Source organism: Sus scrofa, chromosome 15 (assembly GCF_000003025.6).
Source record: "Sus scrofa isolate TJ Tabasco breed Duroc chromosome 15, Sscrofa11.1, whole genome shotgun sequence".
NCBI classification, from domain to species: Eukaryota; Metazoa; Chordata; class Mammalia; order Artiodactyla; family Suidae; genus Sus; species Sus scrofa.
In genome coordinates, this window is record NC_010457.5 from 58,822,285 (window position 1) to 58,837,928 (window position 15,644).

The following is a 15,644-nucleotide window of genomic DNA, read 5'->3' on the forward strand; positions in this document are numbered from 1 at the left end:
GATTCCACATACAAGTGATATCATATGGTATTTGCCTTTCTCTGTCTGACTTATTTCATTTAGTATGAGAGTCTCTGTGTCCATCCATGTTGCTGCAAATGGCATTATTTAATCATTCTTTTTCATGGCTGAGTAATATTCCATTGTATATATGTATCACATCTTTTTTTGTCCATTCATCTCAAATGGACACTTAGGTTGCTTCCATATCTTGGTTATTGTAAATGGTGCTGCTATGAACATTAGGATGCATGTATCTTTTTGAATTATGATTTTCTCCAGATAGATGCTCAGGAGTAAGATTTCTCAGCTTGACTTTTCCATCACCTCTGGCCCTTTCCAAAGCTGACCCTTTTCAAAGTAAGAGACCTCGTCAAACCTAAAAAAAAAAAAAAAAAAAGAGTATCCCTCACAAGCCGAATATAACAAGAGACCTGTTTCATTGATTTGGTGATAGTTTTCCTCACTGGGCCACCCATGAGCCCTGGTGCCCTGTGGTCCCTATGAGGAATGAGCCTCCATTACTCAGCATCATCCCATTATCTTCCCTGCCCTCTGCAACTCATCTCTGTCCCTCTTCCATAGTCAGGGAGGAACCAATTCCATGTTTACCAGAAACTGGATATCCCATGCTGCCCGGAGTCCAAGTGGCCCCATGTCATTTCTGAACCTGCATAGCCCAGACCCCCATGAAAGACCAGGAAAGGACCTGACTCAAGTTCATGTCCTCTGACATTGCCCTACCCTCCAGCCCAGCCACCCTGACCCTGTCATGCCCTCTGTGACTGCCCCACCCACAGGAGCCCAGTCTGAGTTACAAGGTCCTTCCAGACACATGCACACTTTTTCAGCAAACACATGCACGCACATTCTCAGGCAACCCTCCCCCCAACCCCACCAGCCACATTCTCACACACACACACTCCTGGAGCCTGCAGTTCACCTGGCCCTGACATATAGGCTGCTCTGGAGTCTGCCCGCAGCACCCCCTGCCCCCTCAGGCCCCACCCAGCTCTTCCCAACCTAACATGACTTCCAGCTCCCAGAGGGAGCTCACAGGGTGGGGACCCCCTGTGAGTCCTTCCAGCCCTTCTAGCACAGGGCCTGGCCCAGAGGCGACATGAAATAGAGTCCAACTTCTTGAACGAATGAGTCAATAAGGTGCATGAGGATTTAGTTTAAAAACGGGAATTCCCACTGTGGCGCAGTGGATTAAGAATCCAACTGCAGCAGCTCAGGCCATTGTGGAGGCGCGGGTCTGATTCTCAGCCCAGCACAGTGGGTTAAAGGATCTGCGCCTCATATTCAATCCCTGGCCCAGGGAACTACCATATGGCTCAGGTGTGGCCATAAAAAAAAGAATCAGAACTCACAATCGCAAACAGAGCCCAAGTAGGCTCTCCTGGCCTTGCCAGCCACCCAGAGCTGGCTCATCGAAGTACCTGCCAACACCCTCCCCAGGGATCTAGGGTGAAGGCACCAATATCTTTACTTTTGAACATCATGCAAGGTCATTCCTTCTTGATCCCTTGGCTACTTGCTGGAATCAGCATCCTGATGGAGGACCTCAGAGTTGAGAACATTCTGCATGCAAAATTCCAGGGTCATGCTGTTGTGATGGGGTGGGAGTTCCTGTTGCTGGTCCTTCTTCCCAAACCTAATCCCATGGCAGGCACTTAAAGCATTTGGAGCTCTGCTCCCATGTCACTGAAGCAGGGAGAGTGATGAGGACTCATGGTTCTGGGACCACTTCCTCTGGGGTCTGTCACAGAGGCCTAGACCAGGGAAGATGCAGGCACCCCTCCAGAGCCCCCTCTCTAGCTAGGCTCACTCCTTCTCAAGACCTCCATGGTTGGGGCCCAAGAGGAGGGAACAGACCCTCTGCAGGACCCGGCCCCACACCCTGTCCATTCAACAGGCATGTGGATGGCCCCTTGAGCCACATCCCGAGGTGCTCCTGGCAGACAGGAGTGAAGGGGATGCCACCCCTGTCACCGCTCTGCTCATCCCAAATAAGATGACCTGGGTGTCTACTGCTCTGCCCCGGGCCATGCTAGGGAATCAACAGTGAATTACCCTGGTCCTGGGCTCACGGGCTCATAACCTAGCAGGGGCCACACAGCCATCCAGCAATTCAGTGACCTGCTCTGCTGCCCTGGCCTCTTTGCCCCCCACCAAAAAGGGCTCCAGGGCCTTTTTACTTAAATGAGGGAGGAGAAAGCATAATACTTCAAGAATATGAAAAATTACAAGGAGAACTACAACTGCCTGTGTACCCACCACCCACAATTAACAGATGTCAACATCTCCATAAATGCCTACAAGATTTCTAAAGCACTAAAACCATATAGCTACGATTGAGTCTGCAGGGTACCTGCCCCCCAGCCCCGCTTCCTCTCCCTGGCCCACCCAGCAAACCCTATCTAAAGTTGGTCTATGTTCTTCCCATCCTGATGGCCCTATTTTGCTCCATGAATACACACAAGATAGGAGTTGTGGCTCATAAGGTTAAGAACATGAAATAGTATTCATGAGGATGTGGGTTCAATCCCTAGCCTCACTCAGTGGGTTAAGGATCCAATGTGGCCACAAGATGCAGTGTTGGTCACATATGTGACTTGGATCAGTGTTGTTGCGACTGTGGTGTAGGCCTGTAGCTGCAGCTCCGATTCGACCCTTAGCCTGGGAACTTCCATATGTCACAGGTATGGCCATGAAAAGAAAAAAAATTTTTTTTTAATCAAAAGGACAGTATAGCAAAGTTTTATTGTTTTTACCATCTACATAAAGCCCTACTGAATTTATTATTCTGAAACATGCTTTCTTCATTCACTGTATTCATACAACAGCTCAAAGTTCTCTGAGCTTAATTCCTAAAAATCTAGCTCGTTTATTTTAATTGCTGTTAGAATGTGTGTATGTGAATATAGCATGATTTATTCAGCCAATTCCTGTGGGCATTGTGAATTTTCACTGCTGTAAACAGTGTTTAACTCACGGGCTATGTTTACTTCTTTGCACGAGGTTTTCCCAGAGGAAGAGTACCTTGCAGGAAAATTTCTAGATTATAGGTTTGATGCTTATTCAGTTTTATTAAGGTCCATCTGGCCTCCAAAATCAGAACAATCCTCCTAATGGGGAATGAGGTTCTGTGTCACCCGCCGTGGTCACTCTTTCCTTGTCATGCTCTTTCCAGCAGAGTTCTTTGGTTAAGTGGCAACTCTCCAGAGGTCACAGTTGAGCCACTATTCTGCGCCCATTGGCCACTGTAGATGTTTTCTTCTAAGAAACACAAGGTCCCGTCCTGTGACCATTTCTCTCTAGAGTTGCTTGTCCTTTTTTTTTTCTTTTTGCATTTTTAGGGCCGTACCTGCACCATATGGAAGTTCCCAGTCTAGGGGTCCAATCAGATCTGCAGCTGTGGGCCTACGCCACAGCCACATGGGATCTGAGCCATGTCTGCATGACCTACACCACAGCTCATGGCAATGCTGGGTCTTTAACCCACGGAGTGAGGCCAGGGATGGAATTTGCGTCCTCAGGGGTTCATTACTGCTGAGGCATAACAGGAACTCCTAGATTTGCTTGTCTTTTATCTCACGTTGACGCTTTCCTGGGATGAGACCCCCACCTGAGCTAAGGACAGTGCTTTCTCTTCCCCTTTTCTTCTCTGGCATGTCCCCTTGTGAACCGAAATGGCCTCCTGAGTGGGCTGAGAAAGACCCTCCTTCAGAGCAGGGGAGGAGGGCAGTTCCATCACCGTCTGCGCCCAGGGCCGGCACCCCAACTCCTGGCTCTTCAGAGGTGGTGAAACAGTGGACCATCACCCATGCTCAGGAGCCTTGTGGTGCTGGAACAGACAGGGTGAGCAGTGAGCTCACTGGCCATCCCAGCCTCGCTCCTATAGCAACCAGGTATGTTTATGCCACATCTAAGAACTACTAAGTGAATAAGACTTAGTTTAATCTATTATGAATTTGAGATCTGTAAGATCAATTTCAGAAAGTAAAGGGGAAAAGGAAAGATGGATCATGAGCTGGAATTGGCATGGTAGCACAGCTCCTAGGGGCTAAGGCACCAACTGAATAATCACAGAAAGTGTTATGTGAGGCAGGATGGCAGGGCTGACACAGAAGGAGAGGAGACTCAGGAGACGCTGAGTGCTGGGGTGGCACCCCTCCCCAAAGCCAGGAGGGGGCACTCTGGGTGCAGCTCTGCCCAGCAGTCTGGAGGGGACAGCTCTGCCCAGCAGGCTAAGAAAAAACTCAAAAATAGACAACTCTGCTAACACATTGGGGTGTAAGGGGGAGTGTATTGATGTTTGCAACTTTGAAATGCATCCGAAATTAGAAGGACTGATGGATGGAAAGAAGGACGGATGGAGAAACAATGATAAAGCTAGTATAGGACAATGTTGCTGGAACTTAGGTATGCCTAGATGAAATTTTTTTTTTTTTTTTTTTTTTTTTGCTATTTCTTTGGGCTGCTCCCGTGGCATATGGAGGTTCCCAGGCTAGGGGTCCAATTGGAGCTGTAGCCATCGGCCTACACCAGAGCCACAGCAACGCAGGATCCGAGCCGCGTCTGCAACCTACACCACAGCTCACGGCAACGCCGGATCGTTAACCCACTGAGCAAGGGAAGGGACCGAACCCGCAACCTCATGGTTCCTAGTCGGATTCGTTAACCACTGTGCCACGACGGAAACTCCGAAAATTTTTATAATAAAAAGGTTGGGTAAAATAGTAAATACCTGCTCTTCCAAATTACCATAATAATTACATGAGATAATGAATGTGGAAGGGCTCGCTACACTACAGAGGAGTTACAGATGTTTTAAATGATTAAAATAGTGTAATGGCATAACAAGGGGAGGTTAAAGAGATAAGGAAAGAGATGAGTCCTTTCAAGCCAATAAATAAACTAGAAATAACAAAGGAAAGGCAAGGTGGATTTCTGGCAAAGAAGAAATACTGAATATAATCAAAATGAATGCAGAATGAAAAGAAAAAATGATTAATTTTTTTAAATCAGTGGGCATGTAGAGCAAACAAATAGCAAAGTTATGGATAATTGGTATCCCTAAAATAGCTAACCTACCAAATGGAAATAAAAAATATTCAAAGGTAAATGAGAAGGAAGTACTTCTGGAAAAAAGGGAGAATTGTATCTGCAGATTGAAAGGGTACTGCATATTTCAGAAGAAAATGATATAGGAAAAGCAATACTAAAACATATTCTAGTAAGCTTAATCAATGAAAAAAAAAAAAGAAAAGAAAGTCTTGGAGTTCCCACTGTGGCACAGAGGGTTAAGGGTCCAGTGTTGTCACTGCAGCAGCTTAGGTCACTGCTGTGGCTGGGGTTCAATCCCTGGCCCGGTGTGGTGGGTTAAGGATCCAGTATTGCCACAGTTGGGGTATAGGTCTCAGATGCAATTCAGATTTGATCCTGTGAATTTCCATATGCCATGGTGCAGCCAAAAAAAAAAGAACTTCTTACAAGGAAGGAAATCTGGTTGCTTTCAGATTTTTCCCACCACCACTAAGTTCCAGAAAACCACAAAGGAATGTACACTAAGCCAAGTTGAGCAATAGGCAACCTCAAATATGCAAGTATCCAAACTATTGCACACATGAATTTTTCTCGAAAGTCCTAAAAACATCCAGGCAGCCAAGGCAAACAGGGAGATGCCGGGTACAAGAACTAGAGATGGCCTGGCAGTGGGTAACTCACACAACCAGGGCTAAAGAGATTCAAAATACGATTCCAGCAGGTCAACATTCTGACATTATAAACTCACCAGAGCTGGAAGTATGAGCAGGAAAGGCATTTGAAAAAAAAAAAAAATCTAAATCTTTTCTTTTTCTCATGTTTCATAATGGGTTGTAATTACTGTCTGAAGGTTGACAAAGAAAGAAATGGAGTTTTCAGTATTTGTATAAACATAAAATAGGGAGTTCCTATTGTGGCTCAGCAGGTTAAGAACCCCAGTAGGATCCATGAGGTTTTGGGTTCGATCCCTGACCTTACTCAGTGGGTTAAGGATCCAGCGTTGCCATGAGCTGTGGCTTAGGCTAGCAACTGCAGGTCCTGTTGGAACCCTAGAACGGGAACTTCCATATGCCGCAGATGCAGGCATAAAAAAGAAAATAAAATATATATATAGCTAAAAAATAAGACAATTAACTTCTATCTTACTGGCAGAAAACATACAAACTACACACACACACAGAAAACATTAGCACAGTAACATAACATAAAAAAGACAATAGAACTGAGATCAAACTTGACAGATATATCCATAAGTGTAATTAGATAACCGCACACCATAAAGATTATATTTGAAAAATCTACTTGCTGACAAAAAAAAAAAAAAAAAAAAAAAGCTGTATTGAAAGCAAAGTCACTGAGAAGCCTGGGAGTAAACGGATGGGCAAGACTGGGGCTATGAAAATACAATCCATCAAGACAATTCAAGGGAAGCATTCTGGAGCAGAAGACGCTTTATAATGATAAAGAGGATAATATGCAATAAAGCTCTAACTGTCAGGAAAACGTATGTGCCAACGAATCCGGTGCCAAATGCATAGGAAAAACTACAGTAAATACATGGAGAAATAGAAACACAACAGTAGCAAAAAGACAGCACTCACTTCTCTCTGCCTTTCACCAATCCACCACAGTAATGCAATGACAAACGATTAAGGTGAGGGGAGGCCAATAACAAAAAATGAATCACTATGTTTTAGACTCTGCCCTGCCAATGGGACGTTCCCATCTTTTCAGTGCCCATGGGACATTCACAAATGGTGACACTTGCAGATCTCAATGGCCCACTGCTCACAGAGGCGTGGACAGGGTACAGGGAAGAAGGGCACCTGGGGACCAACTCCTGGGACTGGAGAAGTGAGGGAAAGATGTGCTGTTAGAGGTATGAGCCCAGGGAGGGCAGGTGCTGAGGTGGGCTGGGGCTAGAAAGGCCATGACACTGTGTGCCAGCCAGCAAGGCTGCTCAGGAGACACACAAGTTGGCCTCCTGGAACCAGATGGGGCAGAAGAGGGCAGAAAAATAGATGGGGAGTAGCAAAGAGAAAATTTGCAACACACGAATTTGATCAAGAAAAAAAGAAAAAGCAAAATGCCCTAAGTTAGAAGTGAGAATGGGAAATAACCACAGAAAAAATTGATGTCATAACAAAAGCACGTTACTCAAATCCATGCAAATGCATATGAAACCCAGAAGAAATCAATGAATTTCCAGGAAAATATGAGTTATGAAATTTGAATATGGGGAAATATGCAGAACATAGAAAAATAGCAATGAATTATTATAGGGAAATATTTTTGTATGTCAATTCCATAATCAGACATTTTATTGAATTTCCTATTTTTCTTCTTTTTTTTTTTTTTTTTTTTTTTTTTTTGCTTTTTAGGGCCACACTGCGGCATATGGAGGGCCCCAGGCTAGGGGTCTAACTGAAGCTATAGCTGCCAGCCACGCCACAGCCACAGCAACGCCAGATCTTTACCCACTGAGTAAGGCCAGGGATTGAACCTGAAACCTCGTGGTTCCTAGTCAGATTCAGTTTCCCCTTCGCCATGACAGGAACTCCTGAATTTCCTTATTTTTCAAAAAGTTCTCACTAGATTCTCCTGCTCGTGTCAGGTACACAATTAAGTCACACGACAATAATGACAATTTTGCTCCCTTCTTCCCAATTTTTTTGTTAATGGATGCACCCACAGCACATGGAATTTCCTGGGCCAGCGATTGAATCCAAGCTGCAGCTGTGACCAGGAATCAAATATGTGCCTCTGCAGCAACCCAAGCCGCTGCAAACAGATTCTGAACCCATCTCACCACTCTGGGAACTCCCCCAATTTTTATGTCTTACCCTTTTTATTTCTAGCTCTATTAACTAGTCCTTTCAGGACAGTTTTGGAAAATCCTGATGAAAATGACCATCTTCACCCCATTTCTACCGTTAATAAATGGCATGCTTTCAGCCTGCCCTTGTGCCATGGAAGCTGGTTTCTGGTTTGAGTTTCTTTGTCTCCCTATATGAAGGAAGTGTTTACTCCTATTTTAGATGTGACTGTATACTTTCATCAAATCCCATCTTGGCTTTAATGGAGATAATCACAGACAGCATTTTATTTTCCTTAGAACTCTTTAATATAGGAAATTATTTCCCAATTCTTTTTTCTAATATTAGTTGTTTCCTGGCGGTAAAATATTACTGCATTCTTAGAATGCGCCCCTATTGGTTGTATTGCATTATTTTATTTTACTTGTTGTTGTTGTTGCATTATTTTAAAATTTTGTCAAAAGGAGTTCCCTTTGTGGCTCAGCAGGTTCAGGACCCTGGCCTCACTCAGTGAGTCAAGGCGTTGCCGTGGCTATGATGTAGGCCTGCAGGTGCAGCTCCAATTCAACCCCTAGCCTGAATTCCCATAGGTAGCAGGTGAAGCCCTAAAAAGAAAAAATAATTTGTCTAGAATTTTATTTGCTGAAAGTTTAGGAATTTTCACTTCTGCACTCTCTTAATCAGGTTTTGGAGTGAATTTTACGCTAGCTCCATAAAATAATTTTGAAGCTGTCTTTTTTTTAAATTCTAAAATAAGCTTACACATGCATTCAAATTCTATTTTCTTCGATGACATAGAATTCAATCTGGGCCTAGTGGCTCAATATCAAAATTGGGAAGAAGAAAGCAAAATTATTATTTGTATACCTGGAACAAACCAGGAGGATGCATTGAAAAGCTTATTTGAATAGGATGAGAATTTAGTTGTCTAAACATAGAATTATATCCAAAAATAATTAACTTTTGGTAGAAAGCTACCAGTTAGGGAATACGATGGAAAGATAAAGAGAGCCTTTGCTCAGCTAACATCCTCCCACATCCATGTGACCCACTCAGAGCCACCTCGACCCTCAGAAGATACAGAGGGGCCTCCCTATCCAAGAATGCTGACCATGTGCTTCTCTCTTAACCTGCTGGGCCAATTACACCCACTGAGAATATCGTCTTCATAGGTGAGATAAACATTATACAGACAAGTATTTTAAAATTACGTAATTTTAAAAATTTTATTCATGATACAAATACGTAATATCTAAGCAGCCCAGCAATGTTTTCACTCCATAATATAGAAGAAAATGTGCCCATTCTGACACTTTTTATGTCTTCTATTTTCATTATTACTATGCTCACCAATCCAGAATTTCTTAGCAGAAATATTTTTAGAATACTCATCAACGTTATGAGGAAACTTAAAACATAGATAAACCCATCTATAAATCCACCTGACTCAGCACCTAGACTCTAGAATATTCCCTGAGTGGCCCCAGAGCCCCTAGAGGCCTTGGAACCCATCCCCACAGAGAGGGCAGGGTCGGGGGGAGCCTGTGTCCATTTGTCCAAGAATTATCCAGAACATTATTCCCAGTCCCCTCGCAGAGGGGCCCCATGGCTCAGCATCAAGGCCTACATGGGTGCCTTGAGTGGGGTTTGGTGAGGCACACAGGGGCCACTCGATGTACTCCACTTACTCACAGAGGATTCAAGGCTTTCACGACTGCTGGAAGGTTGGGAGCAAGGGGCCAGGAGACCACATAAACTGTCCAGGCGCCAAATTCCCCGAGCACCTGGCTCTTGGAAGCTGTCACCCACTGCCACCATGCAGGCACAGGGTCCCTTTCTCTTCTACCTCCAGGCCTCACACCAGGGCCTCCCTTCCACCGTCTCTGCCAGACCTTGAGAAAGGGGACCCTAGGAAGTGTATTTCTGGGCACCTTTCCTGCAGCGATGCTGACAAGAACACGGGTGACTCGGGACCCATGACCAACAGAACAGTCTCCGCCTTTACCCGCTGGGATGCCTCCAAACCACCAGGGCTTCACCTCCCCACACACCGCCCTCATGGGCACAGGAGGGAGGGGGCAAGGCAGTGGCTAGACTTCAAGCTGACTTTCCCTGGTGCTGTGCAGTGGGTGTGAGCACATGCATGAGCATGTGTGTATGGGGGGGGGGGCGTCCCGGTGCCTGGGTGGTACAGAGACAACACCAACAGTAGGGCTCCGCCCTCTGCTCCCCCGAGCACTCTGGGGCTGGATCTTGAATCGGGGAGGGACATGGAGATTTGGAACATTTAAAAAGAAAGATTAAAATAATAGCTCCTCTAAGTGACTGAGCAGAACCATTATGAAAATCTAAAAGCCATTCTTAAGTGAAATTCTCTGACGTTAAAGTGGGCAATGGACCTCCTAAAATGAAATCTATTACAAATAACAGGCTTAACAGGCAAATAAGACCGGCCAGTTCTGCCTAAAGGTGAGCTTTATTCCTCCTATTCCAACAGACCCCGTGCTCCCTTAATAGAGGCTGGAACGTCCCCAGGGACTCCCCATCATGGACAAATGTGCTGCTCCCATGTCCTTCCTGCCCCGATTTAATCTGGAGGATCACTTCAGAACCAAGGACTCATAGCATCTCTTTGAGGTCAAATATTAACTCACAAGGGCAGGAAGATGAGTTAGCACAAGTTTTCAGGGAAGCAATTTGCAAATTTGTATCAAGAGCCTTGGTAATAACCCACAGATGTTGCTTCTACATAATCTCACAGAGATGTAGATACAGACTGATACAGTAAAGATGTCTGATAAGCATTCACATCAGAGCAAGAAATGGTAAAGCAACCCAAATGTAGGAAGTGGTTAAGTAATAAATGATCACATGGATGGGACACAATGCAACTATGAAAACTATGTTAACAAAAAACTCTTTTAAGGATGTGGGGAAATGCTTTTGATTTAATATTGAACCAAAACCGGAATGCAAAACTTTGTTTATATTATGAGCTCAGTTAAGGAAAAGAACAAATCATTAGGCTGTACACCCTAAACTTATACAATGCTGTACGTCAATTATATCTCCATAAAACTGGAAGGAAAAAGAAAAAGAAAAACAAGCGGAAAAATCCTGGAAAGAAAAATATGATAGTGCTAACAGTGAATGAGAAAATTGTGGGTGAATTTTCTGCATCATTACGCTTTTGATTTGCCAAATTGACTACAGTGAGCACGGCATCAGATAAAATTTAATTTAAAACTTTTTTTTAGAAGACGTAGGTAAAGGTCTTTTCCTTCAGAGGTGGAAGCTCAAATGAGAAAGGGAAACCAAGGTGTCTCCAACTTTTTACCGGGAAACCAGGTGTAAAGGAAGTGGGGAGTCAGGTCTGAGCGGCAGCTCTGAGATCCAGCCATGTAGCCTAGAATAATGGGGCCAGGGCCTGAGGACACTCACCCAGGAGCAGCAGCACCTGGAATGCTACTCCAGCTCTTGCTGACACCCCTCTGGGGACTGCAGGACACCCAGGTCTAGAAGGCTGTCTAGCGTCGGGGTAGGAGCTAGTGTGGGGCCAGCAGGCCTCATCTGAAAGCTGGCTCTGCCACCCTCCAGCCATGGCATCATGAACCAACCTCAATATTGCTGTCTGTATAATGGAGCTGATGGCCATTCCTAACTCACAGGGTTGCAGAGGCCTTGCACATAGTAGGCACACAGTCAAGGCAAGTTCTACCCTTAGGCAGCAAGATCACTAGCTGAGGGAGTGAGGTGACACTGTCAAACATCACGGATGTCACACTGTCTCCAAAGTCTATCTGATGAGGCATTCTCCTGTCCTGGCAGTAGATGCCAAAATGCCACCCTGCAAGCCAGCTCAGCCGGTGGACTCAGAGACACCTGAGAACCTTCTAAAAGCTATGACTATCCCATCCCACCTCCTCCAAAGGCTCCAGTTCAGTGGTCTCCTGGGCAGAGCCTGGGAATCTCCATAACACCACTCCCAGGTGGTTCTGACTGGCATCCTGCCCTGGGAGGCCCTTGCTACCAGGGGGCCACCTTAGTATGAGCTTTAAGAAGAATGCTCCAAGGAAAAGCTGACATTCCCATTGGAGGAGTTCCCTCTCCTAACCCCTGTGCAATGCTTGTGGTCCTTTGTCAAAAGAATCCATCCTTTTCAGAGTTCCCACTGTGGCACAGGGGGTAAAGAATCTGACTGCAGTGGCTCGGGTGGCTGCAGAGGCTCAGGTTCTGGTAGCTGCAAGCTGTGGTCTGGATTCAATCCCTGGCCCAGGAATTTCCATATGCCATGGGTGCAGCCATTAAATAATTAATTAATTAATTTAAAAAGTCCATCCTTTCTTCCAGTTTGCAGAGAAGCAAACTACCCATCATCAGAGGGTTCTGGGATTCACTGTGTTTCACCATCAAACACAAGTTTAAAACACCCACGATACTTCACTTGGTCAAAAAGGACCCCAGCTTTTCTGTGTGTATGCTGTTTGAGTATGTCCATCCAAACCAGCACCACTAGACCCATAAAAAGGGATCTTCAGGCTGGGTCCCAGGTATTCTAGCCCCTGACCCCTCACTACACCCCCATCCTGTATCACCTCCCTCCCCATGATTCAAAATTGCTCTCAGAGCAAGTTCTGCCTTAGATTCCCCTCCATGTAGCATTTTGTTAAGCCTCCTGGATTATCATTGTCTCCACACAACTCAATTAAATCCTGCATATAGTCACACTAAGATTAGAAGGTTAGAGTGCCTATCTGGCGTCTTGAAAAGTCATTTGTCCTAGATTTCAAGTCACTGAAACCCTCCGCACTCAGAAGATCCTGCAACATAAATGAACGACATGTGTAGGGCCTGATTCAGAGATGATGGATGTGGCAGCTGACCATCTCAGACTTTTGGGGCTGCTGTAACAAAATACCACTGGCCAGGCAGCTTATTAAAAGCAGAGATGTATCACTTGCAGTTCTGGAGGCTAGAAGTCTGAGATCAGGGTGCCAGGGCCCTCTTCTGGATCACAGACTTCTAGGACCCTCATTTAGCAGAAGGGATTTGGGGCACTTCAGGGGTCCCTTTTATAAAGGCACTAATCCCATTCATGAAGGCTCTATCCTCACAACCTAAGCGCTTTCCAAAGGCTCCAAACTCATAGCTTCCAGAGACAAAGAGCCAGAGTAGGGAGCAAACGTGGCTTAGGAGGATATTGGGGCGGGGGGTGGGGGGGCAAATCACCAGAACAGACCACTGTGAGAACATGGATATGCCCACAATGCAAACTGGCGTGCCAGCAGTTAGGCCCATGTGTGCTATGAGCTGGGCTTTCCTTGTGCAATGGGGACAGGTCCAGCTGCTGTGCATTGCAAGGGCACCCAGGCCAGCCTGTCCCCCACAAGCCCCCACCAAGGGTGCTCCTGATAGCAGGAGTGTGCTCTGCCAGACCCAGAGAGAAAAGAAATCTGGGCAGGCTGGCTGTGAACTAGGCAGAAGGGACTTAGTTAGGATTGGTGAGGGAAGAGGGCAGCCCAACCCCCCTCCCCCCACTTCCTGAGATGCTGCCCAGGAGGCATCTAAGTCTGCCTGAATTTAGGTTCAAACATCAATACACAGAGTGAGAGAGAGCTGGCTTGGCAGAAGCCTGGGAAAAAGGCGCTTGGTTTTTGTTTCTTACCAATCTGTTCTTTGATACCAATACCATCTTCATGCACCTTCCGGGATTGAGCAAGCATGCGCTATGCACCCACCATGGGGTCTAGGAGCTGAGGGCTCTCAAGTGAGCAAAACGTGCAACCCCCCTGCTCTGGAGAGTGGGTTGGGTTCAAATTCAGGTCAGCCTCCTCCCAAGGGCTGGGCTCTTTCCATCTCACTGCACCACCTCCCTCCCAGGCTAAGCCAGAGGACACTGAAGGACAAAAACAGGCAGCTTTGGTAAGAAGATTGCAGTCCAAATCCAAATGCCTTCTACCAAAAAAGGTGGGGAGGGTACTGACCCAGACCTGACATCCTGGGCAGGAAGCCCTCCCACCGCCCCTGAGGGGAGACTTTGGTTATTCCAGGTCTGAGCAGGGAAAGCTGAGTGACCACCAAAGTTCAGGTGGGCAAGCTGCAGCCCCGACCCTGTTGGTCCCTCTGCCTGAGCCAAGAATCAGAGACATCTCACCTGGGCAGTGAGGATGGTCCTGCCCTACTCCAGGGGGTGGCAGGTTCTCCATAGAGACCCGGGAAGAGATGTACAGAACACACAGGGGAAGGGGCACCCTGGCTGCTGGTGCCCCCACTGAGAGTTCAGCCCTGCCAAGCCCAGACCCACCCCTTGATGGTGCCCAGGGAAAAGGAGGCCTGGCCTTCTGAGTGCTTTGATGGTGGGTCATGCCCTTCATCTCAGAGCCTCAGCCCCAAAGCCCCTCCCAGAAGGAAGCCTGGATCCTGGGACTGCAAGTCTGGGAGGCTAGATGGCAAGCCAAGCTCCCAAAGAGGGGAGTGGGGGACCTTGGGGTGTCCCCCTTCTGAGACAGGAAGGTCCAAAGTCAGCCAATGTTGAGCTGGTCCTAAAACCTGTGGCTTTGGCCTTGGAACAAGAAGGAAATCAGGATGTGGGAAGGAAACAGAGTGATGGTCTCAGGTGGGTCCTGAGAAACTGTCTCCCCAGCCAGCCATGTGCAAATGCTGGGCCCCTGCCCATTCCTGTCATGGACTAATGGTCCTCAGGAGGCTGCAATTTAGGAAAGGAAGGAGGAGCTTCCTTTCTGAATCCTAGAAGAGGAAAAAGAAGAAAAAACAATAATAATGGCCCAGATGCTGAAGGCAAAACAGTTTCCTCTGAAAAGGAATGGTGTTTTTAAGACACAGAGAAAGAAACAGAAGAAGCAGAAATAGACTCACAGACTTTGAAAAACTTAGGGTTACTAGAGGGGACAGGTTAGCGGGGGTAGACTGGGGGTTTGGGATGGAAATGTTCTAAAACTAGGTTGTGATAATGGTTGTACAACTATAAATAGAATAAAATTTATTGAATTTCTTTAAAAAAATTAAAATAAAAATACAGACAGGCAGGGTGATGTTCACTGGGCAGAGCTGGAAGCAGCCAGAACCCTGTTGGAGAGACACACCAGGAAAGATGTGGCTTCTCTGACTTCTGTGCATGCCCCAGCACCAGGACAGGGTCCCTCTAAGTGCCAGGCTGAGGTCAAGGGTGAGATTCCAAGCCTCACCCCCAGGCCAGCATCAGTCTAGGGCTGGGAGGGAGCCTGCCCCTCACTTCTCCCAGCCCCTAAGCCTGGAGACTGCTTGATTGCATGCAGGTTGTTAAGCCTGGGATGGGTCCCTAGGTCTGTATTTTAAACAATGCCTCAGGGAGTTCTGATGAGTCATCTTCAAGCAGGTATAAATGCCAGCATAAGGAGAGTCCCACCCTGACAGGCATCTCCCACTTGTGCACAGAACTGGCTGGCACCACTGCTTCTTACCCATAAGAAACTGGTCCGTGTGAGGTATGGCCTGGAAGGCCTGGAGCTGGTGACTTGCCCCAAAAGTGAGGCCTCAAGGAGGAGACCTAGGCTGCCTGGGCCCCCTGCACTGAAAAGCAAAGGAATCAGTGTTCCCACTGTGGCCCAGCAGGTTAAGAACCTTACTAGTACCCATGAGGATATGAGTTCAATTCCAGGTCTCGCTCAGTGGGTTAAGGATCTAGCGTTACCACAAGCTGTGGTGTAGGTCGCAGATATGGCTGGGATCTGGCATTGCTATGACGGTGGCATAGGCCAGCCACTGCTCTTCAGATTC

The 15,644-nt window shown here is 46.6% G+C and overlaps 1 long non-coding RNA gene across 1 annotated transcript in view; it reads right to left on the reverse strand.

The window, feature by feature from the left end:
- Nucleotides 229-15,644, reverse strand: part of LOC106506245 — a 32,091-nt gene continuing 16,675 nt past the window's right edge. The window contains exon 3 of the long non-coding RNA XR_002339493.1: nt 229-379. This is a non-coding gene — a long non-coding RNA (uncharacterized LOC106506245). The remainder of the gene's footprint in view (nt 380-15,644) is intronic.